Raw genomic sequence first — 27,207 nt, forward strand, 5'->3', positions numbered from 1 at the left:
GCTAAATAATTCCCAGGAATTTGTTTTTGCTGTTGTGTTTGGTATATTTTTAATAAATAAAAAATTGACTAGCCTTTTTTATAAATATTTTACAGTTTTTAATCTTTATAACTTAAATTTCTAAACTTTTTTCACATTTTATATTTGAATCCAAAAGTAGATCTTCATAAAATTCTGAACAGTATTGGGATATAGAGGGATATTAGGGATAACATGTAAGAGTTTATAGGGTTGTTTATGGTTTTGGATTTTATGATTCACTGGTTGTTTACAAAGTAAAAGAGTAACAATAATTTTGCAAGTAAACATAAGGGAAAATATGTGTCTGACAGGAAGCAACAGAAATTTTTAAATTATCACAAAAGAGATAATTTAAGAGATTAATTACCAAAGTCTGGTCAGGGTTAGATAGGACACTGAGAGATGAACTCCCCAGGACAGTAGGTGCCCAATATGCTACTGGAGATCACTGGAGATAAAACTTCAGAAAGAAGGAAGGGATGGAGCCAAAGAGAAAACAATACCCATTTGTGGGTCTGACTGGTGATAGAAGCAAGGTCCAATGCTGTAAAGACCAATATTGCATAGGAACCTGGAATGTTAGGTCCATGAATCAAGGCAAATTGGAAATGGTCAAACAGGAGATGGCAAGAGTGAACGTCGACATTCTAGGAATCAGCAAACTAAAATGGACTAGATGAGTGAATTTAACTCAGATGACCATTATATCTTCTACTGTGGGCAGGACTCCCTTAGAAGAAATGTAGTAGCCATCATGGTCAACAAAAGAGTCTGAAACTCAGTACTTGGATGCAATCTCAAAAATGACAAAATGATCTCTGTTCATTTCCAAAGCAAGCCATTCAATATCACAGTAATCCAAGTCTATGCCCCAACCCATAATGCTGAAGAAGCTGGAGTTGAATGGTTCTATGAAGACCTACAAGACCTTTTAGAACTAACACCCAAAAAATATGTCCTTTTCATTATAGGGGACTGGAATGCAAAAGTAGGAAGTCAAGACCACCTGGAGTAACAGGCAAATTTGGCCTTGGAGTACAGAATGAAGCAGGGCAAAGGCTAACAGAGTTTTGCCAAGAGAACACACTGGTCATAGCAAACACCCTTTTCCAAAAACACAAGAGAAGACTCTACACATGGACATCACCAGATGGTCACACCAAAATCAGATTGATTATATTCTTTGCAGCCAAAAATGGAGAAACTCTATACAGTCAGTAAAAACAAGACCAGGAGCTGACTGTGGCTCAGATCATGAACTCCTTATTGCCAAATTCAGATTAAATTTAAGAAAGTGGGGAAAACCACTAGACCATTCAGATATGACCTAAATCAAATCCCTTATAGTTATACAGTGGAAGTGAGAAATAGATTTATGGGATTAGATCTAATAGACAGAGTGCCTGATGAATTATGGACAGAGGTTTGTGATTTTGTACAGGAGACAGAGATCAAGACCATCCCCAAGAAAGAGACATGCAAAAAGGCAAAATGGCTGTCTGAAGAGGCCTAACAAAGAGCTGTGAAAAGAAGAGAAGCAAAAAGCAAAGGAGAAAAGGAAAGATACAAGCATCTGAATGCAGAGTTCCAAAGAATAGCAAGGAGAGATAAGAAAGCCTTCCTCAGTGATCAGTGCAAAGAAATAAAGGAAAACAATAGAATGGGAAAGACTAGAGATATCTTCATGAAAATTAGAGATACCAATGGAATATTTCATGCAAAGATGGGCTCGATAAAGGACAGAAACAGAAGCAGAAGATATTAAGAAGAGATGGCAAGAATACACAGAAGAACTGTACAAAAAAGATCTTCACAACCCAGATAATCCTGATGGTGTGATCACTCACCTAGAGCCAGACATCCTGGAATGTGAAGTCAAGTGGGCCTTAGGAAGCATCACTATGAACAAAGCTAGTGGAGGTGATAGAATTCCAGTTGAGCTATTCCAAATCCTGAAAGATGATGCTGTGCAAGTGCTGCACTCAATATGCCAGCAAATTTGGAAAACTCAGCAGTGGCCACAGGACTGGAAAAGGTCAGTTTTCATTCCAATCTCAAAGAAAGGCAATGCCAAAGAATGCTCAAACTACTGCACAATTGCACTCATCTCACATGCTAGTAAAGTAATGCTCAAAATTCTCCAAGCCAGGCTTTAGCAATACATGAACCGTGAACTTCCTGATGTTCAAGCTGGTTTTAGAAAAGGCAGAAGAACCAGAGATCAAATTGCCAACATTCGTTGGATCATCGAAAAAGCAAGAGTTCCAGAAACCATCTATTTCTGTTTTATTGACTATGTCAAAGCCTTTGACTGCATGGATCACAATAAACTCTGGAAAATTCCTCAAGAGATGGGAATACCAGACCACCTGACCGACTCTTGAGAAACCTGTATACAGGTCAGGGAGCAACAGTTAGAACTGGACATGAAACAATAGACTGGTTCCAAATAGGAAAAGGAGTACGTCAAGGCTGTATATTGTCACCCTGCTTATTTAACTTATATGTAGAGTACATCATGAGAAATGCTGGGCTGGATATAGTACAAGCTGGAATCAAGATTGCTGGGAGAAATATCAATCACCTCAGATATGCAGATGACACCACCCTTTTGGCAGAAAGTGAAGAACTAAAGAGCCTCTTGATGAAAGTGAAAGTGGAGAGTGAAAAAGTTGGCTTAAAGCTCAACATTCAGAAAACTAAGAATATGGCATCTGGTCCTATCACTTCATGACAAATAGATGGGGAAACAGTGGAAACAGTATCAGACTTTATCTTTCTGGGCTCCAAAATCACTGCAGATGGTGATTGCAGCTAAGAAATTAAAAAGATGCTTACTCCTTGGAAGGAAAGTTATGACCAACCTAGGCAGCATATTAAAAAGCAGAGACATTACTTTGTCAACACAGATCCATCTAGTCAAGGCTATGGTTTTTCCAGTAGTCATGTATGGACGTCAGAGTTGGACTATAAAGAAAGCTGAGCGCCAAAGAATTGATGCTTTTGAGCTGTGGTGTTGGAGAAGACTCTTGAGAGTCCCTTGGACTGTAAGGAGATACAACCAGTCTGTCCTAAAGGAGATCAGTCCTGGGTGTTCATTGGAAGGACTGATGTTGAAGCTGAAGCTCCAATACTTTGGCCGCCTGATGCTAAGAGCTGACTCACTTGAAAAGACCCTGATGCTGGGAAAGATTGAAGGCAGGAGGAGAAGGGGATGACAGAGGATGAGATGGTTGGATGGCATCACTGACTCAGTGGATGTCAGTTTGGATGAACTCTGGGAATTGGTGATGAACAAGGAGACCTGGTGTGGTGTGGTTCATGTGGTCAAAAAGAGTCGGGCACGACTGAGTGACTAAACTGAACTAAGCAACTATAAGATGGTTGCCCAGCAGAATCTTTGCCCTTTGAAGAGGACTGCAGCCACAGCCAGACTCCAGCTTGATAGAGAATAGAGAATAGGCAGAGGGAGAAAACATCCATCTCTCTCCCAGCTTCTACCTTTTTTCTTTCTATATTGAACTTATCAGGAAACCAGGAGGGAAGGGCACTCATTTAATGCATTCTTAAGCAATTGTGTCCCACAAAGGACGACGGAAAAGAGCAGAGAGTGATTTAGAAGGTCAAAGAGAAAGTATTCAGCACACATTAAAATGAGATATGTCAGCTACTATTATTAAATGTGTAATATGTTCCTGTCCCGGTGCTAACCTTTTCACACACATTGCCTTTTTAATCCATACAGCAACCCTACAACGTAGGCATTATTAACTCCCTTTTTTAAGGAAAGAAACCTGATTTTAACAACTCATAGAAGTCTGTGGGTTAGGTATTAATGTTATCCTCATTTCACAGATGAGCAAACCAAGATCTTGGAAAAGTAAATAACTTAACCAAAGGGGCAAAACCAATACCTGAGTCTGGTATGCTTTTTGCCTTTCTGCCACATCATTCATTGCCTTGGGAATTTTGTAATGCCTTTGGGGGAAAATTGCATATTACTAACTGAAAGAAGCCAATCTGAAAAAGCCACATACTATGTAATTTCAACAACATGACATTCTGGAATAGGCACAACTATGGAGCCTGTAAAAAGATCAGTTGTTGCCAGGGATTAGGGAGGAGGGAGGGGTGAACAGGTAGAGCACAGAGGATCTGTAGGGCAGTGAAACTATTCTGTACGATACTATAATGGTGGATACAGGTCATTTTACATTTCTCAAAACCCATAAAATTTACAGCAAGAGTGAACTCTAAGATAAACTATGGACTGTAGATGATGATGTGTCAATGTGTGTGTGTGTGTGTGCTCAGTCACTCAGTCGTGTCCGACTCTTTGCAACACCAGGGACTATAGCCCACCAGGCTCCTTTCTCCATGGGATTTCCCAGGCAAGAATACTAATGAGAGTTGCCATTTTCTTCTCCAGGAGACCTTCCCTGGAGTAGGACCCAGGAATCAAACCTGCGTCTCTTGCATCTCCTGCACTGACAGGCAGATTCTTTATCATTGTGCCAACTGGGAAGCCCTGATGTGTCAATGCAGGTTCAAGTGTAATAAAGGTACCCCTCTGATGGGGGAGACTCTGTATGTGTGTGGGCTCCATCAGTGGGTATATGGGAAATCTCTGTACTTTCTACACAGTTTTCCTATGAACCTAAAATTGCTTGGAAAAATGTATTTTTAATAAACAATTGATTTTAATTTAAAAAAGAAAAGAAAAATATAGCACATCTTTAATTATGTTTACTGTGATCCACATTTTGTTTCTTTTTGATGAAGAATGACTGATAGAGAATATTAAACTGTTTCTCAAGGCTTTCTTAGAGCATTTCTCAGCCCAAGAAGAAAGGATTTATTACAAATCTATTGATTTTCTTTTTTTAAGATTAACAATGGACGTTAAAAAGGAGAAAGCCATTATCTTTAATGTGATGCTATAATCCATTGGGTTGTTGCCTTTTAAGGGAATGTAATTTATTAAAGAGGCATTTGGGACCCATCTTAGCTGATTTTCTAATGTTTCTTTTTTTTTTCATTCTGGTTACTTTGTTTTTACAGTAAGCTCTTAATTATCCCAGGACAGGTAATTTATTTCCATTAGCTAATTTAAGACAGGGACAGGATAACTTTATAAGCTATTAAGTAAGAAATCTGAGATTATTTCATATTTTGGCCCATTCAGAACAATATATAATTTGAGTCCTCGGCCAGTTCTCACTGACATAGGTGGTGGAGAAAAGGAATACATAGCCTCAGATATTAATACTGGGATTTATATTGCCTCTGAAAAATCTTTCTCTGTTTTCTTTTGTTCACCATCAATATGTGCCATAGGCATTCCTTCCAAGTTCACATATAAGTGGGCAGCATGCAAACAGGAGTCAGTTGGGCAGAAGAACTCTTTTTGCTGTTCTACCTGTGAATTTTTGAGTAGATAAACAAGTTTCTGAAAACTTTCGCTGCTGTTTTCCTTTTCTAGGGAATACTTTCTAAAGAGTCAACTCACTTCTGTTTCCTCTGAATATGTCATGAACTCAGAGGCCCCCGTAATAGAGGAAGTTTGCCACTGGCTAGATCTTTTCCAAGATAGGAGAAAAATCTTTCCACAGAGATTTATGTCAATGCAATGGACATTTATTCATCTGACTTACTGTAATCTTCTTACTTTCTCAGGCTAGGCTGCAGAACAGTTTTACTCATAAAGATGTGCCAGATTCACTACCCTGTGGAATATGTCTGAGGAACGTGTCCTCATTTCTAAATGTAGCCCTGGCTGCCAAATACTGAGGGCAAGGCCTCTGCAAGCCTGAGGCAGGTTTCCCACAAGGCTGTGTAAAGGATGAAGGATCAAGATGTCAAACCCTTTATTGCTTGTCAAGACTTCTATATACTTTTAATAGAACATTTCCAAAGTTTGGAATATGGGCCTCTACCTTCATTGGACTATTTCTGTCTACTCATCTCAGATGTCATTTGCCTAGGGGGAAAGTGAAGAAAGCTGTTCATGGTAGCTGCCAGTATAAGTGAGACACCAGAACTGCTGAGGGCTTAAACTAATCATAAACATCATCAACAAAGGGTCAGATATCTCAGTCTGAAGTTGGCTCAGAGCTGCACATACAGATGATATGCCCTGTGCAAGTGTCACCTTTTTTAATTGGCACAAAGGTATCTTCTGCTCCCCAATTTGTGAGTCCTTGAGATGGTGAATGCCAGCCAAAGAGGATATTTTTTCCCAATTTTTATGAAAATATCATATGGGCTAGTGCAGACTGTGACCTGACTAAGGGGACAGTCCAGGTTTGGTTGACAGAAACAGAAAATCCAGGGACCAGATTATAAATTCAGATAGCCAGGTTGCCAAGGCTAAGAATGGTATTTAAAAGAAAGCAAAGCCATACAGCAACCAGTTGAAATTCTGGGGCTATTCTGGATCTCTGTTCTCACCTTACGTGAGCAGGTCAAGCCCATTTCTGAAGCCAGTGACTCACAAGCAGCTTCTGATTTATGCTTAATTCCCAGACTTGTGGGTGGGTGGAAGGGACAGGACAGGGTGATGCAAGGAGTTATATTCTGGGCAGGGAAGTATGGGTGGGGTGGGGTGGGGTCTAGCCAGCTCCACTGGGTCTGTTCTCCATAACCAGTGTCTATATCCTCATCTCCCTCCTGAGCCCCAGGCACTTGTGCCTGACTGGATGTCTTGGCATCTTAAACTACATGTTCTGGTGCACCTCAAACTCAGTCTTGAATTTTACTGTCTTCTATTAATATCATAGTGAAAGACACTTTCAGTCAACTCATCATTCAACCAGAAACCTGGAGTCACCCTAGTTTTGTTCTTCTCTCTTAAATTTACATTCGTTGTCACCATGTCCTCTCCAGCCTGCATTTCGAATGAAGTGTTAACTCATCTCCTTTGCATCCCTAATGCTACTGCTCTGATTCAGCCATCTCTCATCTGAAATGCAGCCTACTAACTAATCTTTGGGGGCTTCCCAGGTGGCGCTAGTGGTAAAGAACCCGCCTGCTAATGCAGGAGACCCAAGAGATGTGGGTTTGATTCCTGGGTTGGGAAGATTCCCTGGAGGAGGGCATGGCAACCCACTCCTATATTCTTGCCTGGAGAATCCCATAGACAGAGGAGCCTGGTGGGCTATGGTCCATAGGGTCTCAAAGAGTTGGATATGACTGAAGTGACTTAACATGCATATGAATTGGTCTTTGGTATCATATACCCTTCATCCATTATCTAAAATACAAACAGAGTGACCTTTTAAAAAGTTAAATCTGATCATATCTCTGTTCTTTGGGAAAATCATTCTATGTCCTCAGTTTTTTGGGCGGGTGGGGTGAGGGGTAGAAACTCAAATTTCTGTGCATGTTAGACAAAGTTCTTTATGATTTAGCCCTGCCCACTTCTCGTGTCTCTCTCTCTTTTTTGTCTACTCCATCTTTTGCTCAATATTCCTGCCACATCAAATTACTTTGGGATTCTTTATTCTTCATACTTGAATCATTCATGCCTTTAACTTAAAATTCTGTCTTCATCACATTGATTCCCTTTGCTAGGTTCTCAATACTCAGTCTGTAGGAAGAGTCCTGTTCTTCTAGCAGTTGTCACAATAATGTTACTTATGTATTTCTTTGTTTTTCCTTTCACCAACCTTGAAGCAGTTTGAGTCCAGACTGTGTCACTTGTCTCAGCAACCTAAGTGCTTACTTAGCACAGTAACTGAAAATTATAGGCATTCGTTAAATGTTCAGATTGTAGTATATTCTAGTTATTTCAGTAGGGTCTCTATTCTATTGTGGAGTAATAGGAGGAGTTGCTACTCAGACACATTTAGGCTAATGTTTCAGCAAAGTTTTAATACTGGAAAGGAAGATGTGTATACATTCACACCACAACAAGTTTTGGGTTTCAGGATGTTAAAAATTGAAGCATTGTAATGGTGAAGACTTTCAATCTAGGAGACATTTCTAGAGGAATTTTTTCCTACCCAGGTCAGATTTCTGGTCACCCTCTCTTTTTTTTCCCTCTGAGAGAACTGGAGTTTGGGTATCTTGCTAACTTTTCCACTGCCACCTTCTTTATTTTCAACTGTTACATCTTTCAATCCTTGACGAATGAGAAAGTATTTTGCAAGGATGACGGTTTGCAAGTTGTCTAAGGGTTTCCATTGGAAGTTGTGAGGTTATGAGCAAAGGGGCTCCACATAAAATCCTTCTTTGAATACTTTTTTATTTTTCCCAAAAGAATGTTGGAAGGAGATAAGACAGGTGGTGGGTCTCATACAATGTTTATCTATACTTTGGAGGCCACCTGTATTCAGTGAATTTCCTGGAAGCTAACAAGCTAAGCAAGAATTAAGAAATAGCTGGGGGCTGTGTAAGAGCTGGGATGGAACAGGGGCTAGAGATTTGACGTGATCCTGTGCCTTAGTTGGAGGAGACATAGCAATAGAAATGGAAGCGAGGAGAAGCCTCAGTTGATGATGCTGCAGGAGATATCCAGCCTCTCCTTCCTTCCTCCCTGCCATCGTTTCTAGCGTAACTACTCCATGGATCATTGCTTTGGTCTGCAGTGGGGAAGTTCAGAGGATTTTTGCATGGTCAAAGGAATGATGAGAAGGACGTGTGAAACATAGCCTCATAGCAGCGGCTATGGGGAAGCAGAGTTATTTTGGCCACCAGACTAAGGTAGTAATTCCCAGGGACTCTCTGTATGTAAATAGTGGTCCGGCAGATGTACAGTAGATGCTCATTATTGTTCTTAAAAAAGTAACACCCTAGAGAATAAGACACTAGTAGTTATGTTGTATTTCATGATTAACTATGACTAACTATTCTAGGTTCTTCCTTTTTGTCCCCTGCGGATTTAGAAAGTATTTACTGGAGCTAGTACATACAGAGCCACATCTGTGTAAAATGACATCTGTTTCAGGACCACAGCCCAGTTGTGGAGTTGAAAATATGCAGTCACAAGCCTCATGTGGCCACTGCATTCCTAAAGCCCTGGCGAGATGTGTCTGCCCATGAGATCACCCCAGCTACCAACCAAGCATATTTCTCCTCTGAATTATTGAAAAGTATTTTAAAACATGACGCATCTGAAAAATTCATGGCTTTCGTTTGGTTTGTTTTATAGCTTTTACTGATTCCACACATTTCCTCTATGGCTTGAATGGATAGCAGCATGGGCTATGGTAATAAGTCCTTCCCTCTGCAAACCTATGTCATATATACACCTGGGCCAGAGTTGCACACCAGATGGCAACTGAAAATGAGTGGATATCTATAGTAAGATGACATTTAGAGAAAATACATTTACGAGTAAGACAGGATGTGCATTTCACAGTAGTGATTTTAAAAGTACATAGAACGAGTCAGTTGGCAAATATTATTCAGTGCCTACTCTGTGTAGAACCTTGTGAGGGTTGCTGTTTTGGTGTTGGGCAGCCTGGATGTAGGGCTTAGAAGTGTTACTAATACATCATCTCCTCTAAAACTGGAAAAAATAATGATTTCTTAAGTTTTTCAAAGTTTCTCCACTTTTGATTTTCTGTGTTATGAACTTGGAACAGGGATTAAGAACATTTTAATCTTCGAGGATATGTTTTCTGTGGCTTTTTGAGTAGAGCATGTGTGAAGTGACCCATGAAAGACAGCATTTATTGGCACAGCCATTGATTAGGTGATCTAGATGGATTTGGCCCATAAACAACATAGAAAAGTCCTAAGGACTTTAAACGTCCAGGAAAGTCTCCATAAAGATACACAGAGTGTAGAAGTGACTGTGACTTTCTGGTCAAAAATGTCAGTGTGTCCTGAGGTACACATTCTTTAGTAACTGCAAAACTATTCCTGGAGAGTGAACGGGTGATTAAGTTAGTGAACTAGGCCATCACCTACCCTCTCCAAACAGCTGCAGCCAAAGATGAAATTTCCTTCTGCACAGTTAAGATCATAGGACCATACCCTGGTGTCCCATACTGCCTCCTACTTTCATGAAGCAAAGATGAAGTTTCCTAGTTTTCACTATATTTTACTGGAGGAAATTCAAGAGGCAATTCCAGTGTTCTGCAAGAAAGAACACTGTGAATTGGCCATAAAGTGTTTTGAAAGACTTGACATGGCTCTTTTAACTGCTAAAATATTAATATCTCGGCAGATTTAAGGAGGAGCCACATGTAGGCAGTTTTCTGTTCCCTAATTTTGAAATTAGATTTCTGTGCTTATCACTGAGGAAGACCAGCAGTGAGAAGGCTGCTGATCACTTGTGGGGGGTGAAGGAGCAGAGAGACAATTTGATTGAATAATTCACACCAATAGGTAAAAATCTGAAAGTCCTTTAACACTCTCAGGAATATTTTGCATTTTTAAAAGATTCTCTCTTTGGACCTCCCCGGTAGTCCAGAGGTACTGCAGGGGGCTCCAGTTGGATTAATGGTCGGAGAAGTACAATCTCACAGGCCACATGGTGCCGCCAAAATAAATGAAATAAAGAGGTGTTATCTTAAAAAAAAGATGCTTTTTTAACCCAAATAAATCTGTATAAATCTGTGAGGGTGGTGGGGGTGTAATTCTGACATATAACACAGTGGGATAAAAACAAATCCAGCAATGCACAGAAAGCTATTTCAAAGATGGGTGAGGGATGCAGAACTCTGGAGACCAGCCCCTTAAAGGGTCCCTGCTTTCCCCCAGCCTTTTTACTGATTTTCTCAAAGCCTTAAGTGTTTTCTTAATGGATCCCAGACAGAACTTAAGGCTGGAGAAAGAAAGAATGACTGGTAGGAAGCAGAAGGTGGAGAAGACATGAAGAGGGCAAGTGGTTCTTTCTATATTCTGGTCATTGTAAGTTAGAAAACATCAGGGTTTTGTAATGGTTTATTATAAACATGTCTGTGTGTGGATTGATTTGGCTGTAAAAACATCAGAAGTGTAAAAATAATGACAGACCACAATGGAGAAAATAAGCTTTGCTCTTTATAGCAAGCACTTGGAAAATATTTAGCCCCATTGCTCCCTTGGGCTGGATTGATACTGCCTGTGAACTTCCTTCAAGAAAAACACAACCAGTTTCACCATCCATTTTTATTAACTCCACATTCTCAGAGGAATCTTTGTGCATTCCCTTGAATATCAGGACTAAATTTGTTTCACCCTCTGTGGAACTGTCTTTCTGGATGTGATTTTCCAGGAAGTCAGTTCTGCTTTCCAGGACCAGTAGGAATACCTGTGACTAGTCTGCCATTGTTCTGCCTACCTTGTGTTAAATCTCCAGACATTATTTCCATAATAAGGAAAAAAAATTTTTTTCTAATAGAATAACTTTAGGGCCAGGATACTTGCTGTGAGAGGTAGTGAGTACTTAAATCTATCCCCCATCACATGTGGGCTGAGAAACTCTTCTTTGGCTAAGATAGAGGTAATCAAACAAAGTTGTTACTTCAGTGGGAATGTTAGTGCCATAGAAAAGGAAAATGGGTCAGGAGATTTGGGCTTGAATTAAGCATGAGGGAGGAGGAGGGGAAGAAGGATAAAGACCTAGAATGTAAAGTTAAAAGCTCTAGGTTAGTGCTGCCCATAGAAGTATAATTTGACCCGTGTATGTAAATTTACATTTTCCAGCATCTTAAAAAAAAAAAAACAGTAAAAGGAACAAGTGAAATTAATTCATTTAATAATATGTTTTATTGAAACCAGTGTATTAAAATGTTGTCATTTTATTTTTTATTTTTTTAAATTTATTTATTTTAATTGGAGACTAATTACTTTACAATATTGTATTGGTTCTGACACACATCAACATGAATCTGCCATGGGCGTACATGTGTTCCCCATCCTGAACCCTCTTCCCACCTCCCTCCCCATACCATCCCTCCGGGTCATCCCAGTGCACCAGCCCCAAGCATCCTGTGTCATGCATAATCAATGCACAAAAATTACCCTGAAATGTTACTTTTCTTCTTGAGATCTAAGACCTTTAAATCTGCTGTAGATTTTGCATCAGCAGTGTGTCTCCATTCAGACCAGTCACACTTCAAGAGATCCCGTGGATAGAGGAGCTATATGAAATAGCCAGGAGGAAAGACATGATGATCTGAATCACTTCATTTATTTATTTATAAATGAATTGTTACAAATAAGTAAAAGTTCTTATGACATCTAAGTCAGAGAGAGCATTAACAAAATAATGAGAGAAAATAATTAAGAGAATTACCTAACTTTGGACAATTATCCTCAAGAAATAGACTGGTTAAGGAAGACTAGGGTAGAATTTACTGAGTTAGACTTCAGGTAGATATAAAGGGATCAGGGTTTACCATGAATTGCAGGATGAACCTGGAGTTCATTCAACAATGATCTTGGTTTCCTTAAGGTAAATGAGAAAAACAGCTCTGCCCTGGCACAAGAGTGGAAGTAAAGGTGAACTCCGAAGGTGATGACTCTTAAAAACCCTATGAACATGTAAACCTAACAAAAAAGGGGATCCAGTGTCCTTAAAGTAAAATGTATAACTGCTTCCCTGAGGTTAAGTGACCCTCAAATCTCCTTTCTGCAATAAAGTAAATTGTATCTGTATGAAATGCTTTGTTAATTGTGAAATTCACATACAGACATGGCTTATTGTTATTGGCTAGAGAAAGGACTGTTCTGTGGAGAAGAGTTATTAGGAACATCTAATGGAAAATCCATCATCCCAGTGCATCATTAAATCTTGGAAACTTGCTCCCCTGGGCAGGTGGCAGAGAGTTAGTGGAGGTAAGGGAGGGCTAACTTTCTATTGGGGGCAATCTTAGATTTGTTTTATCAAAACATTTATTGCCCATCCTTAGAAACTTCAGCCCATTACTCTCATTATGTATTTAGTGGGAGGGCATATACTACTTGATAATTATTTTTTCTCCCCCTCAATGTGGGCTTTCAGTGGCTTCATAAAAGTGATAAATGGCTCTTCTTGGACACCAAAATAGAGATTGGCAGGCAATTTAAAGTTAAGATTTCCCAGCAGACCAATCACTACCAACAAGATCACCTACTGACTCTCATGTACTCTGAGAAATGTTAAAATAAGGCCAATATTTTTATGGTCCCCACTTTCTACTGCCCCAAAGGCTTTTCTATGCTTCATTTCTTCTGTGCCAGCTACAGCTGTATTTTCTCAGTTGTGTCTCTGAGTGGTACACAGACATACCCTAAAAGGAGTCATTTCAAGTGCCTCTAGATTTTGCCGAGACAATTGCGTGAGAAAAATTATTTGGAAAATGGCTTTGGAAGATGCAAAAGCATTTTATATCAGGTGACAGCTGGAAATCAGTGCACTCAGAACCCTTTTATAAATAGCCTGTTCTGCAAATACTCCCTATAATGATAATTATAGCACTTTAAATAAACAATAGGGTTTGCTCTCACATAAGTCCATTTGAGCTGCACCATAACCTTGTCGGAACACTTGAATGATTCCATGTTTCTGACGCAAGACCTGAAGTTCAGAATCTTTGAATGACTCGGCCAAGGTCACACAGCTGATATTTAATACAACCAGCACTCCAGTACCACATCGCCTCCTCCACTTTGTCAGTTGTGTTTTCCAGGCCATGCAGCCCGGAAGCAACACACTCATTGTAGCCGCTCATACATACCACACTGAAAGTGAGCTTTGAGGCTCCCATTTATTGTAACTCCACCTCTACAATTTCTGCCAACAAGTCTTAGGGTCTTTTTTCTCCTAGAAACCTTGGTGGGGGTACGGTGTTGGTGAGTAGAAGCTCATGTTTGGCACTTGACTTGTTGGCTACACGGTGGTGGCAAGTACCATTTTTATTATTCTTTGATCCAGTTTGGAGTCCATGATGTCAACTATCACGCCCATGTTGTGGCGCAGCTGAAACTCTCCGAAGGTATTGAGGCTGCCCAAGCACTGTGCTCGCTCACTTGTCTGGTCCAGCTCTGGGCTGTTCTCTAACGCGGCTCAGGGTTCCAGCTGAAAGATCACCCCTTGAGTGGGAGAGTGACCTTTGCCCCACCCCAGCATCCACTGTTACAAATGCTATTAAACGCTGCCCTCAACAGAGTCTTTAAGGAAACTGCTCTTTTTTTTTTTTTTCCACTCCCTTTTTGTATCCCCCTGTCCCTGGAGGTCCATAAGTGCTAAAAACATCCAGGTATCAAGCCCCCACAGAATTCAAACAAAGCTGTCTTCCTTTTGCATGAGTTATCTCCCTGAATACCCTTAGATCCTGCAGCCAACAGGCTCTGTGGGGCCTACCCTGCCCTTCCTTCCCACTGGTCACACAAGTCCACAGTTTAGATTATCAAGCTGAGATCTCTACATTCCTAACTGCTAAAATGATTTTCCCAAACACTCCATTTTCTCAGTTACTCTTTATGAATATCTATCAGATCAAAATCAGATTTTTCTGCCTGAATGTCAGGGTCCTTCACCAATTGTTCATTTTAGCTTGTTTTTCATGCCCCAGGACATCAGAGACTATTTGTGTGTAATAGGTATTTTCTACAATTATCAGTGGGTTAATTGAGTAAACTAATGAGCTCTGGATGACAGATTGGTGACTGATTTTTCTTTCTCAGACATATATCTAGATTTTTTAATTTTTGCTTAAAAATTATTTTTCAAACTGTGTAGCTCATATTTATCATCACCATCTTTTCCATCTTTTCCTTATGAGTCTGTATAATAACACTGTTGGCAAGGGATTGTTAGGGTCTTATTTATTAATGAGGGAAACCACATTAATTAGCAGAACACTGTGTTGGTTATTAATCAACCCAGACCTCAAGTTAAAAACCTGCTCAAGAGCTCAAAATCTGAGGAAGGTTAGAGTAATTTAGATCTGTAAAGGGACATGCAGATACATAAATTCATAGTGTCTTAGTGTTAAAAAAAAAGTCATCTAAACTTTGTGTGACCATTAGTGCAAGTGGTTTTATGTGGTTTAGAGTTTAAGAATGAGTCATGAGAATTGCATATTCAGAGAGGATATGGCCAGGTTAAAAAATAAATCGGCACTCACTTCCTTTTTGGAGAAACTCCAAGAAGGAAATGAGATTTCCAACACTCTTGATATGAGGAGGAAGAAGCTGAGGTTTGGTTGGGGCCAATGAACCATTATAACTCTCTCCTCCAGATATGAAATCACCTGAGAAATATATACAGGTGTCAGAAAGAGATTATAATAAAAGTGTTGTCACTGATAAATCTAAATTGGAGACCATGTCTTAGACCTAAAATTGCTTTCGTATTTCCACCTTCCTTTTATCCTGAATGGAACTCACTTGTTGGTCCCAGATAGATCAGCTGGACATTCCCAGGCCTCCTGTGCTGAGGAGAGAAGGGCTGAGGAAGGGTCACCAGTCACTTCTCAAAAGAAACAAGGAGAATGGGCTGTGTATGCCTAGTGACCCTTTCCCCTACCTCATCAATCAGATAAATCCAAGAATCAGCAAACTTTTACCATAAAGGACCAGATAGTAAACATTTTAGATTTTGAGGCCTTACAGTCTTTGCTGCAGCTACTCAGCTCTGCTATTGTTGCAGGGGACAGCCATAGACAATGTGTAGATAAGTGAGAATGGCAGTTGTGTTCATTTGCTAAGACTTCAAAGTACTGCAGAATGTGTGGCTTGAGCAACAGAAATGTATTGTCTTTCAGTTCTAGAGGCTGAAAATCTGAGGTCAAAGTGTAGAGAGAGTGGGTTCCTGAGGGCTGTGAGGGGGAGAATCTGCTGCGTGCCTTGGTTCTGTCTTCTGTTGATTTGCTGACAATCTTTGGCGTTAGCTAACTTGTAGAAGCATCTCCCTGATCTGTGCCTTCATCTTTACCTAATGTTCTCCCTGTGTACATATACCTGTCCAGATTTCCCCTTTTTTATAAGGACATCAGTTAAATTGGATCAGGGGGCCCACTCAATTCCCATATAACCAGCATTAACCAATGATATCTGCACAAAAGCAGATTAAGGCCACATTTTGAAGAACCAGGAGTTAGGACTTCAACATATAAATTTGAAGGAGATACAATGTTGTATTTTATATACATGTTATGTGGCATGAAATACTCTTCTCATTTTTTCCCAACCATTTATAATATGAAAATATATGTGGACTATACAAAAACAGGCCCTGGGCTGTAGTTTACCAGCTTCTGAGATAAGACACTCCTTCTCTAGAGGGGAGGATTAAATAAGGAAGGAAAAAAGGGACCAAAGTGTTCCTCCAGTCCTAATCCCTCCAGAGGGGTGAGGAGGAGTTCCTTGCTCTCTGTGTAAATATTAGCAACAGGATAATAAATATCCATATCATATAGCCCAGAGGACTGTGGCTAGCTTGAAAGCAGATTATATTCCAAGAAGAATGGGAGGCATTAACAAGGATGATGGAAATTAAAAAGCAGGCCAAAAATAAGAGGAAAGAAAAAAAAACAGAAAGATTTTAAAAATTAGAAAGATTTGCAAGTGTAACATGTAGTCTTCAGTTTATAGCATTTAGAAAACACAATAGGTCTTATAAGAAACTGATCAACATGGTCAAAGTAATTTAATGACAAAGAGTAATTCAACTAAATTCACAAGTAGGAAACATAGAGAGAAAGGTAATGCAGAAGTCTAAATTAAGTTTACAAGAACCTGACTTCAGCTATGGTTGTAGAGTGAAAAGGAAGTATTAAGTAGAAAACAATCTCTGTTCTAAAGACTCTAATTCTTGTCTTTTTTGAAACCTCGTTATTACATGTTCTTAGAATGTTTCTTACTCTTCATTTTAGAAGAAATTCAAGTAAGGTTTTGATTTTCATTGTAAAACATGTGTATGTAGATAATCCTTTTAGTCAGCAATCTGCTTTAGGCCCTTAATTTCTTATAATTTTTTTTGATTGGTCTTAGTCTTTAGTTTCTAGTGTTTTGCTGTATAACTTTATTCCAAGCTTTTATGAACCAACTGCTGATTGTTGGAGGGGGTGGTCTTAAAGGACATGCCATGCTCACCTGCCTTTCACTATAATATCAATACTTGATAAAATCTGCTCAAATATCAAGCCATTTGACAACAAGAGAATATATATACTTTATCTTTTTTTTTGTTTTTAACCTCCCTCTTGAATTGCCTTTGTAGATGTGTAATTTAACTAAGGCATCTGAGCTTTAATTAAGGGTCAGTTTTTTCTCCAGTGGGCTTCCCTGGTGGCTTAGCTGGTAAAGAATCCACCAGCAATGAGGGAGACCAGGGTTCAATCCCTGGGTTGAGAAGATCCCCTAGAGAATAGAAAGGTTACTCCCTCCAATATTCTGGCCTGGAGAATTCCATTGACTATATAGTCCATGGGGTTGCAGAGAGTTGGACACAACTGAGTGACTTTCACTTTTTCTCCAATAGCCATAGAAGAATATATCTGTATTTTTTATGAAGCTTCTGTTAAAGATTCAATTATATAATTTGGTGCCAGTGTCTGAAAAACTAATAAGTTATTTCTAGACTTTAACACTAGAAATAAGATAATTTCTCTCTGATGAACTGTTTCCTTTAAGACATGACATAAAACTTCAATATTCACTTTGCTTTGCCTCTTCAGAGGCTCAGATACAAGTCATGCACTTGAAGCTCAACCTGGGATTTTCAGTTCAACTATTTCCTTTTTCACTTTGTAGTTTGGATCTTTTTGTTTTTAATTTGCTTTGGTGGTTTTATTACATAGTGCCTTTTATTGCAAAGACACACAAAGTTTTTCTGAATGTAAGTAGGATATAAAAAATGACTTGGCACTCATCACCTTGTCCAGGCAGATTATCCTCTAATAGAAATTTTTGTGACCTTAGTAACCTAATTTTGAACTGTGGTATTGGAGAAGACTCTTGAGAGTCCCTTGGACTGCAAGGAGATCAAACCAGTCAATCCTAAAAGAAATCAGTCCTGAATATTCATTGGAAGGACTGGTGCTGAAACTGAAACTCCAATCCTTTGGCCACCTGATGCGAAGAACTGACTCATCGGAAAGGACTGTGATGCTAGGAAAGATTGAAGTCAGGAGGAGAAGGGGATGACAGAGGATGAGATGGTTGGATGGCATCACTGACTTGATGGACATGAGTTTGAGCAAGCTCTGAGAGCTGGTGATAGAAAGGGAGGCCTGGCATGCCGTAGTCCATGGGGTTGCAGAGTTGGACCCGACTGAGTGACTGAACTGAACCGAACTGATTACCATCTCAAGTTACAGTAATTTTTTTTTTCTTCCACTGATTCCTTAATCAGTGGTTTCTCTACTGAGATGCTAGATTTGCTAAAGTAACAAATACATATTGGAATCCAGAAGTATATCAGTTTTTTTTTTAAAGGAAATTGTTTAGTTCAATTATCTCTCTTTGAAAGAATAAAAAACATGTTTAAATCATTTTATGTAGTTGTGTTTGTTAGGATTGTTTCGCTTGAAACTGTCAGAAGCTTAACCATATAAACATAAAAAGGAATCTCCTGACTCAAATAATTTGAAAAGCCAGAACTTATCTGTCTAACTTTAGGTATATGGTTAGATCCAGGAGCTCAAAATAAGCCTCACTTCTCTCTCTGCTTTACCAAATTAGGTTTTGGCTTCATTATCAGGGAGATACTCCCTACAATGTAGAAAAAAAATGACTAGCAATGATTGTGTACTAGGGACTTCCCTGGCAGTCCAGTGGTTAAGACTTCACTGTCCAGTTCATGAGGTATGGGTTTGATCTCTCATCAGGGAGCTAAGATCCTATATGCCTTGTGGCCAGAAAACCAAAACATAAAATAGGAACAATATTGTAACAAATTCAATAAATACTTTTTAAAAATTGTGTACTGGCAGCTGGCATTCCTAATGAAAAAAATCAAAAAGTTCCAAGGAGAGCTTTTATTGGCCTGGCTTAGATCATGTGACCATCCTTGGACTTAGTCAGTATGGTTGAATAAATTGAGTACTTAATTGGTCAAACTCCTAGGATGCACCTACTCGTAGAACCAGGAGGTGTGATTAGCAGTGCTAGTAGTATTTGTCACTCAGTCGTGTCCAACTCTTTGCAACTCCATTGAATCGTCCAGGCAAGAATACTGGAGTGGATTGCCATTCCCTTCTCCAGGGGATCTTTCTGACCCAGGGATCAGATCCAGGTTTTCTGCATTGAAGGTGGATTATTTCCCATCTGAGCCACTAGGGAAGCCCAGAGGTGTGATTGGCCCCACTCAAACCACCTGCATTCAGAATGGGAAGAGATTGTTCCCAAACAGATTGTGGGCAGGATAAACCCAAGTTAACTACACCCCCCATTATGTTTCCATCCCTTGTCTGACCATCATCCATATATACCTTCTTTCCCATTTTAAAATTCTCAAGATGACCCTGGCTAATACAAAGCAAGTATAACCTCTACCAGGAATATTGTCTTTCCCTCCACTTTAATGGAAGACAACTCTTAGGCTCATCCAGTTACCACCTTCAACTTTGATTGTGAAATCTCTTAAGTCACAGCATTTTTCTTGGTTGCGTCTAAATGTAGCTCTTCATGGCTTGGCATCCTTTGGCTAAATGATACATTTAATACTACCAATAGGCAGTGGCAGAAAAAGAAAAACACTATTGCTGCAATAAAACTTCGATTTGAAAAGGGGAAAGAGAGGAAACGCCTAAATAGTGATCTCAGGTTCATCACAATCATCTCATGCTGGACATGGCCTGGCAGTAGATGGAGTTCTTTGTTCAAGAATCTAGCTGTTCTCTCCCTCCTTTCTGGGAGGAACTCCCTTTACCATTGTCCTGCATAGCTTCATGGCAGATGGACATTGGGGAGGCTTTTATTCTAACAGCTGTAACATTTTAGTTCCTCCCTTCTTTTTAGTGCAGGTTTGAGGGCTGGAATTGCCTTGCGAAGTGGGCTTTCTCAGGGCTATTTGGTGAACCTGGACTTTTCTCTGGCAATGTGCTGTCTCTCCTGACAGACTTGTTGTTTGTTTATTTCCTGAATTCTCCGTAAATAGGTTTTTTTCAGAGTCAAGCCCATCAGTCAGGTTTCAGCCCTTGTGGATTCTTCCTCTCAGCAGTCTGTTTCTTTCCTAAGCCATGTGGACCTCAAACTGGGAAGCAGTACACTGTCCTCATGGGATCCTACTGCTCCGTGGTACGGTTCTTACCACAAAAAAGAAATGATAATCATGTGACCTGATATATATGTTACCTTGTGCTATGGCGGTAGTCAAACTGCAATATATCGTATGAAACCAACACATTAGTACATCTTAAATTTGTACAACATTACATGTATACATGCATCTTGGCATCAAGATTGCCAGGAGAAATATCAATAACCTCAGATACGCAGATGACACTACCCTTATGACAGAAAGCGAAGAACGAGGTGACGGAATTCCAGTTGAGCTATTTCAAATCCTGAAAGATGATGCTGTGAAAGTGCTGCACTCAATATGTCAGCAAATTTGGAAAACTCAGCAGTGACCACAGGACTGGAAAGGGTCAGTTTTCATTCCAATCCCAAAGAAAGCCAATGCCAAACAGTGCTCAAACTACCACAAAATTGCACCCATATCACACGCTAGTAAAGTAATGCTCAAAATTCTCCAACCCAGGCTTCAGCAATACGTGAACTGTGAACTTCCAGATGTTCAAGCTGGTTTTAGAAAAGGCAGAGGAACCAGAGATCAAATTGCCAACATCTGCTGGACCATTGAAAAAGCAAGAGAGTTCCAGAAAAACATCTATTTCTGCTTTATTGACTATGCCAAAGCCTTTGACTGTGTGGATCACAAGAAACTGCGGGAAATTCTGAAAGAGATGGGAATACCAGACCACCTGATCTGCCTCTTGAGAAACCTATATGCAGGTCAGGAAGCAACAGTTAGAACTGGACATGGAACAACAGACTGGTTCCAAATAGGAAAAGGAGTACATCAAGACTGTATATTGTCACCCTGTTTATTTAACTTCTATGCAGAGTACATCATGAGAAACACAGGGCTGGATGAAGCACAAGCTGGAATCAAGATTGCCGGGAGAAATATCAATTACCTCAGATATGCAGATGACACCACCCTTATGGCAGAAAGTGAGAGGAGAGTGAAAAAGTTGGCTTAAAGCTCAACATTCAGAAAACTAAGATCATGTCATCCGGTCCATCACTTCATGGGAAATAGATGGGGAAACAGTGGAAACAGTGGCTGACTTTACTTTTTTGGGCTCCAAGATCACTGCACATGGTGATTGCCGCCTTGAAATTAAAAGACGCTTACTCCTTGGAAGAAAAGCTATGACCAACCTAGATAGCATATTAAAAAGCAACTTTGTCAACAAAGGTCCATCTAGTCAAGGCTATGGTTTTTCCAGTAGTCATGTATGGATGTGAGAGTTGGACTGTGAAGAAAACTGAGCGCAGAAGAATTGATGCTTTTGATCTGTGGTGTTGGAGAAGACTCTTGAGAGTCCCTTGGACTGCAAGGAGATCCAACCAGTCCATCCTAAAGGAGATCAGTCCTGGGTGTTCACTGGAAGGACTGATGTTGAAGCTGAAACTCCAATATTTTGGCCACCTGATATGAAGATCATGTCATCTGATCCCATAATTTCATGACAAATAGATGGGGAAACAAAGGAAACAGTGAGAGACTTTATTTTCTTGGGCTCCAAAATCACTGCAGATAGTGACTGTAGCCATTAAATTAAAAGACACTTGCTCCTTGGAAGAAAAGCTATGACCAACCTAGGCAGCATATTAAAAAGCAGAGACATGACTTTGCTGACAAAGGTCCATCTAGTCAAAGCTATGGTTTTTCCAGTAGTCATGTATGGATGTGAGAGTTGGACCATAAAGAAAGCTGAGCACCGAAGAATTGATGCTTTTGAACTGTGGTGTTCAAATATTGGAAGGACTGATGCTGAAGCTGAAACTCCAGTACTTTGGCCACCTGATGCATAGAACTGACTCATTGGAAAAGACCCTGAGTCTGGGAAAGATTGAAGGCAGGAGGAGAAGGGGATGACAGAGGATAAGATGATTGGATGGCATCACCAACTTGAGAGACTTAAGTTTGAGCAAGCTCGGGGAGTTGGTGATGGACAGGGAAGCCTGGCGTGCTGCAGTCCATGGGGTTGCAAAGAACTGGACATGACTGAGTGACTGAACTGAACATGTATAGCTTAATAAAAAATAATTTTTAAAGCCCATGTCCCCTACATCGGTTAAGCCAGCTTAAAGGAAAAAAGGCAAATACTAAACACAATTCATTCTTAGTTATATATCATCATATAATCATTAAACCCATATTATTTCTATAGCACAGTGAATCTCAAATATTTTTGTCTCAGGACCCTTTGGCTCTTAAAACAGTTATCAAGGACCAGAGCTTTTGTTTATATGGGTTATAACTATAGATATCTGCTGCTGCTGCTGCTAAGTCACCTCAGTCGTGTCCGACTCTGTGCGACCCCACAGACGGCAACCCACCAGGCTCTGCCGTCCCTGGGACTCTCCAGGCAAGAACACAGGAGTGGGTTGCTATTTCCTTTTCCAATGCATGAAAGTGAAAGTGAAGTCATGTCTGACGCCTAGCGACCCCATGGACTCCAGCCTACCAGGCTCCTCCATCCATGGGACTTCCCAGGCAATAGTACAGATATCTACTATATTATAAATTAGAAATTTTCTATATTTGAAATAAATTTATAAAAATAATTAAAAATTTATGTTCTAATTTAAAATATGCATGCATGCATGCATTTATGCTCCATCATGGCCAACTCTTTGCTACCCCACGGACTGTAACCCAGTAGGCGCCTCTGTCCATGGGATTTTCCAGGCAAGAACACTGGAGTGGGTTTCTGTGCCCTTCTCCAGGGAATATTCCCACGTCAGGGATCGGACCGACATCTCTTGTGTCTCCTGCATTGGCAGGTGGGTTCTTTACCACTAGCACCACCTATCTATAGGAAGCCCTATATTGTCACAGGGAATATTAGAAAGATATATACTCAGGGTTGAGATTTAATAAAATAATTCATTTTGTTTCATCAAGGTCATCTTCAAGTGAAACTTGCATGGTATTTTTCCCCAGCTTGTCCATGGCATTGACGTGTATGGAGTCTGTAGGTATCAACAGTTTTACTTAGTGTTTTGCACCATCTGTACAAGTATCGACATAGTGAAAAGGGCAAATAATATCTTATTGTTAGACAAAAAAAAAGTTTTGACTTCACAAACCTCCTGAACCATCTCAGAGATCACAGGGAATCTGTGGACCACACTTTGAAAACTTCAGCCTTGTAAGAATTGAAATAAAGACATTTTTTTGAGATCAACTGTAAAAGAACCATGAGATTGAGCTGCTGTTTTGGCTCATCCGCTGATTTTTGTTTGCCATTTTTGTCTTTTTTTTTTTTTTGGTCACACTTCATGGCTCACGGGATCTTAGTTCCTGAAACAAGGACCGAAACTGTGCCCTCGGCAGTGAAAGCACAGAATTTTAACCACTGGGAAATACTCCAGTTTTGTCATTTTTGGTGATACGTGTCAAACTCGACTTGAAATATTCTGCATTTCCTTAGAGAGTTGTGGGGGAAGTGTCGATTTAACAGAAGTCAGGAAATATTGATCCTTGGGAAACTTGTTTGCCAGAAAAATTTAAAAATTGTCTTACTTTTATTTAAAATGTTTTGTTCCTTAGCAATAATTTTTAAATTTATTTTTAATTGGAGGATAATTGCTTTGCATTCTTGTGTTGGTTTCTGCCATACAACAATGTGAATCAGCCATAAGTATACTTATGTCCCCTCCCTCTTGATCATCCCTCCCTCCTCCCACCCTATTCTACCCTACTAGGTTGCCTTAAGAATAATTTTAAGGGATATTAATATTTGGGTATTATTTTTGTAAGTATGCAAAACCATAAACAATTTTTCTGGTTTGTAGTAATTTTGTCCTACTGTGTATGAAATTGCATCTTTATGAAATGACTGTGGCTTTTGTAAAAAACATTTGTGAATTCATTCAGTATGAAATTTTATATTTTTATTTAATTACAAAGGGAATTTTTTTTTTTTTTTTTTTCAGAAATAGAGAAACCCTAGGTTTGGATTCTAGCTATAATACAATTTGCCAACTAACTAATGTTGGATTTTTAACTTGGCTTCTCCATTCATGGAAAACTGGGGACATTTTGTACAAATGCTACAATGGTATAATAAATATGAAACAATGCTCCACTTGCCATATAGAGGGCACTCAATATTCGTTTCCTCTTTCCTTTCCACACTTACAAGAGCAACAAGCATTGATTGTAGATTCACATTGGTTAAGATGGAAGTGTTGGTTTTCCTCTGTTCAGTTTGAACACCCTGGCTGTCATGTGCCAGATTTGAGAAGCAAGCTTTCTTTGAGGCAGACCACGATGCAGGCTGTAATCGAAGGGCTTTATCACAGAAGTAGGACCTTTCTAGCAATATCTCAAATAGAACAGCTCTTGCTGCCATCCTCCTGATACAATTTATCTTCTAAGAGAATATATGGAAACTTTGGAAGGGAATTAAGTAGAAGGAAGTGTGATATGGTAACGTTTTTGTTGTTATTTTTCTTAGCGTAATATTAATAACATCATACTGTTTTTTTCAGTAGTCAATATAGTGTTCCTTAAAGAGCAAGCATCCTATAATTATAACATTCTGAAGCATCACTTAATAACCTTAAACAAGTTCATTATTCTCATTCTATAAGTTTAACTGTTAAAAAATTAATATCTTCATATCATGAAGCTAGAAACTAGAATTATGGTTAGAATTTTCCAACTCACTGCTTAACTTTGTTGTGAGTGATGCTGCCCTCATGATAGAAGCCCTGCTGTAGTCAGTTCTACTTTATTAATACTTGGCAGCACTTGATTCCTTTTACTGCTAAATATATAAACAAAATGTTGGAAGAAGTCATCACAGTCTGAGGCATTCATTAAGCACTCAATCGATCGTTTCTAAAGAAATAAACGAGCCAAAGAGCACCCAGAATGGATTTATTTAGCAGCAAGCAGAATTTTTCATTGATCATCTCTAAAATCTTCTGTTCAGGTGCTATTAAGTTTGATAATTTTAAAAACACATAGCTAAATGATATGAATTGGACCCCAGACAGCATAGAAAAAATTTCATACATATGCATTTCATACAGTACTATGGAAAATGGTCCATCTTGTTTCCTTTCTCAAGTGGTTTTCAAATGCTTACTTTACCTTGATTTTTTTTTTATTGCAGCATAAATAATTGTAAATGTTAAATAATAGAAATTAGCATGAACTAACCACTTGGTCTGCAGAGATGGCTGGCCAAGGTTTTAAGAAGCCTCAACCATGTCCTTACTTTCACTCATCAAAAATTTGTAAACTCATTCAAATCTCTCAACTTCTCTTAGCCTCACTTCTTTCATCCATAAAAATAAGAGTACTGGACCAAATAATTTGTAATTCATGTGCCAGGGTTTGAACTGCAGTATACAGTTTCAAATAGTTTAGTTGTGGTGGGAGAATTCAGAACTATTACAAATTTACTCTCAGTTAATTAGTATTTCCAAAGCACTGCATATGCAAATGTGCAGGAAGCACGATGAATATCCTCCACATCATTTTTACCTTAACTTTTAGGTCACAGCTGTATGTAGTTGTTACTTTTAATTCCTCTCTCTTTCTCTGTAATTTTCGGCATTTTAATATGAGAATTATCTGTCTTTCGTCTTACAAAGATTTTATTTGAAATTATCATTTTATGTTATTAAAATTTCTTAGAAAGCATTTAGATTCATTCAGTCTTACTGCTTATCTTTTATACCTGAAGCAAGTCTAACCTTTTTCTCAGTATGATAGAAGTCCTATTACCTTATCTCTTAACTACCACAAAAATGCAAGTATTTTTAAATTTTGGGTTCATTACACATAGAAATATGCTGAAATAAAGGGACTCTAAGAATCTCTAATGTAACTCCAGCCCATATCATTTCCATTATAACTGTTCATCAACATGGAGACAACATTCCATTTCCCAGCACAAACATAGCAGAGGAGAATTCTAAATTCCCACAATTGAAGCATATCAGGTGTCATGCTGTGCTTGTAAATATTTTATGTTGACTCCAGACTCAGAGTATATTTGCTATTTTTCTCTGTTTCCAGAGAAATAGATCCTTTTAAAACTTCTGTTACAATACGTGGAAGTTAACAGTGGCATTCTAGTTGGTTTTACTGAAATCAGTCTGTTGTTTCCATACCTCTTTTTTATTGGACACTATTTTAATGACATATAATATTATTCTACTAAAAAGTTGGTTGTTACTGATGCACATGGGGAAAGGACTTATCATTTCATATCATAGAGCCTTGTATATCTGTATTTATGAACTCCCATGGTACCAAAGTAACATACTAGAACCACAAAAATAACTGTGTATCTTCCAAATCATTTATAATTTCAGAGTTTGAAGCATTATACACTCCAGGAACCCTTACACTTTAAATTCCACCTTCACCACGCTCAATCCTCTTCATAGTGAGTGGGACTCATAGGTCTGTGAGAAGATACAGCAATACCTGGCTGTATTGATGGATGTGAAATATGGTAATTACTCTAAATAGAGTAGGGCTTTACAACTGAGAATACATAAAACAAATACATCAACTAAGTTGACCACTGAATGAACTTGAAATGTTTTCCTATTGAAGAGACAAGGTAAATAAATAGATCGATGTAAAGATAGATAGGAGGGGTGACTTTGTGATTTAGCTGTGAGGTAGCACTACAAACTGGTATCACCACCTGTTTTCGAAATATTTTTATGATCTTGGAAAACTTTTCACACTTCTTTCTCAAGATGGAGATGGCCCAAGGTAATAGACATAAAGCCCAGGCGTAGCTGCAGTTGGGGGTGGGATGCTCTTTGCCACAGTGGCAGCTGCACTGTTGGCTAACAGTGGAAATGAAATGTCAGGCTGAGAACAGCCCTGTAGGGACTCCTCAAGACGACTGACAATTTTCAGGAAACAAACCACGCATTTAGTCCTCACGGAAAGGAAGCAGACTGTATGTTTTTGGTTACATCTGAATGTCCAGCCCATAACATCAGCAACTATATATGGGCATGAAAGAGTGCCTTAATCAATTTTTC

General features: G+C 39.2%; 1 protein-coding gene across 3 annotated transcripts in view; it reads left to right on the top strand.

Annotated features, from left to right (window-relative positions):
- Positions 1 to 27,207, top strand: part of STARD13 (StAR related lipid transfer domain containing 13) — a 492,092-nt gene that overhangs the window by 126,949 nt on the left and 337,936 nt on the right. The gene's annotated exons all lie outside the window — the stretch shown is intronic.

This window comes from Bos grunniens, chromosome 12, assembly GCF_055505025.1.
Source record: "Bos grunniens cultivar Pamir isolate PY7600 chromosome 12, Bosgru_T2T1.0, whole genome shotgun sequence".
Taxonomy (NCBI): domain Eukaryota; kingdom Metazoa; phylum Chordata; class Mammalia; order Artiodactyla; family Bovidae; genus Bos; species Bos grunniens.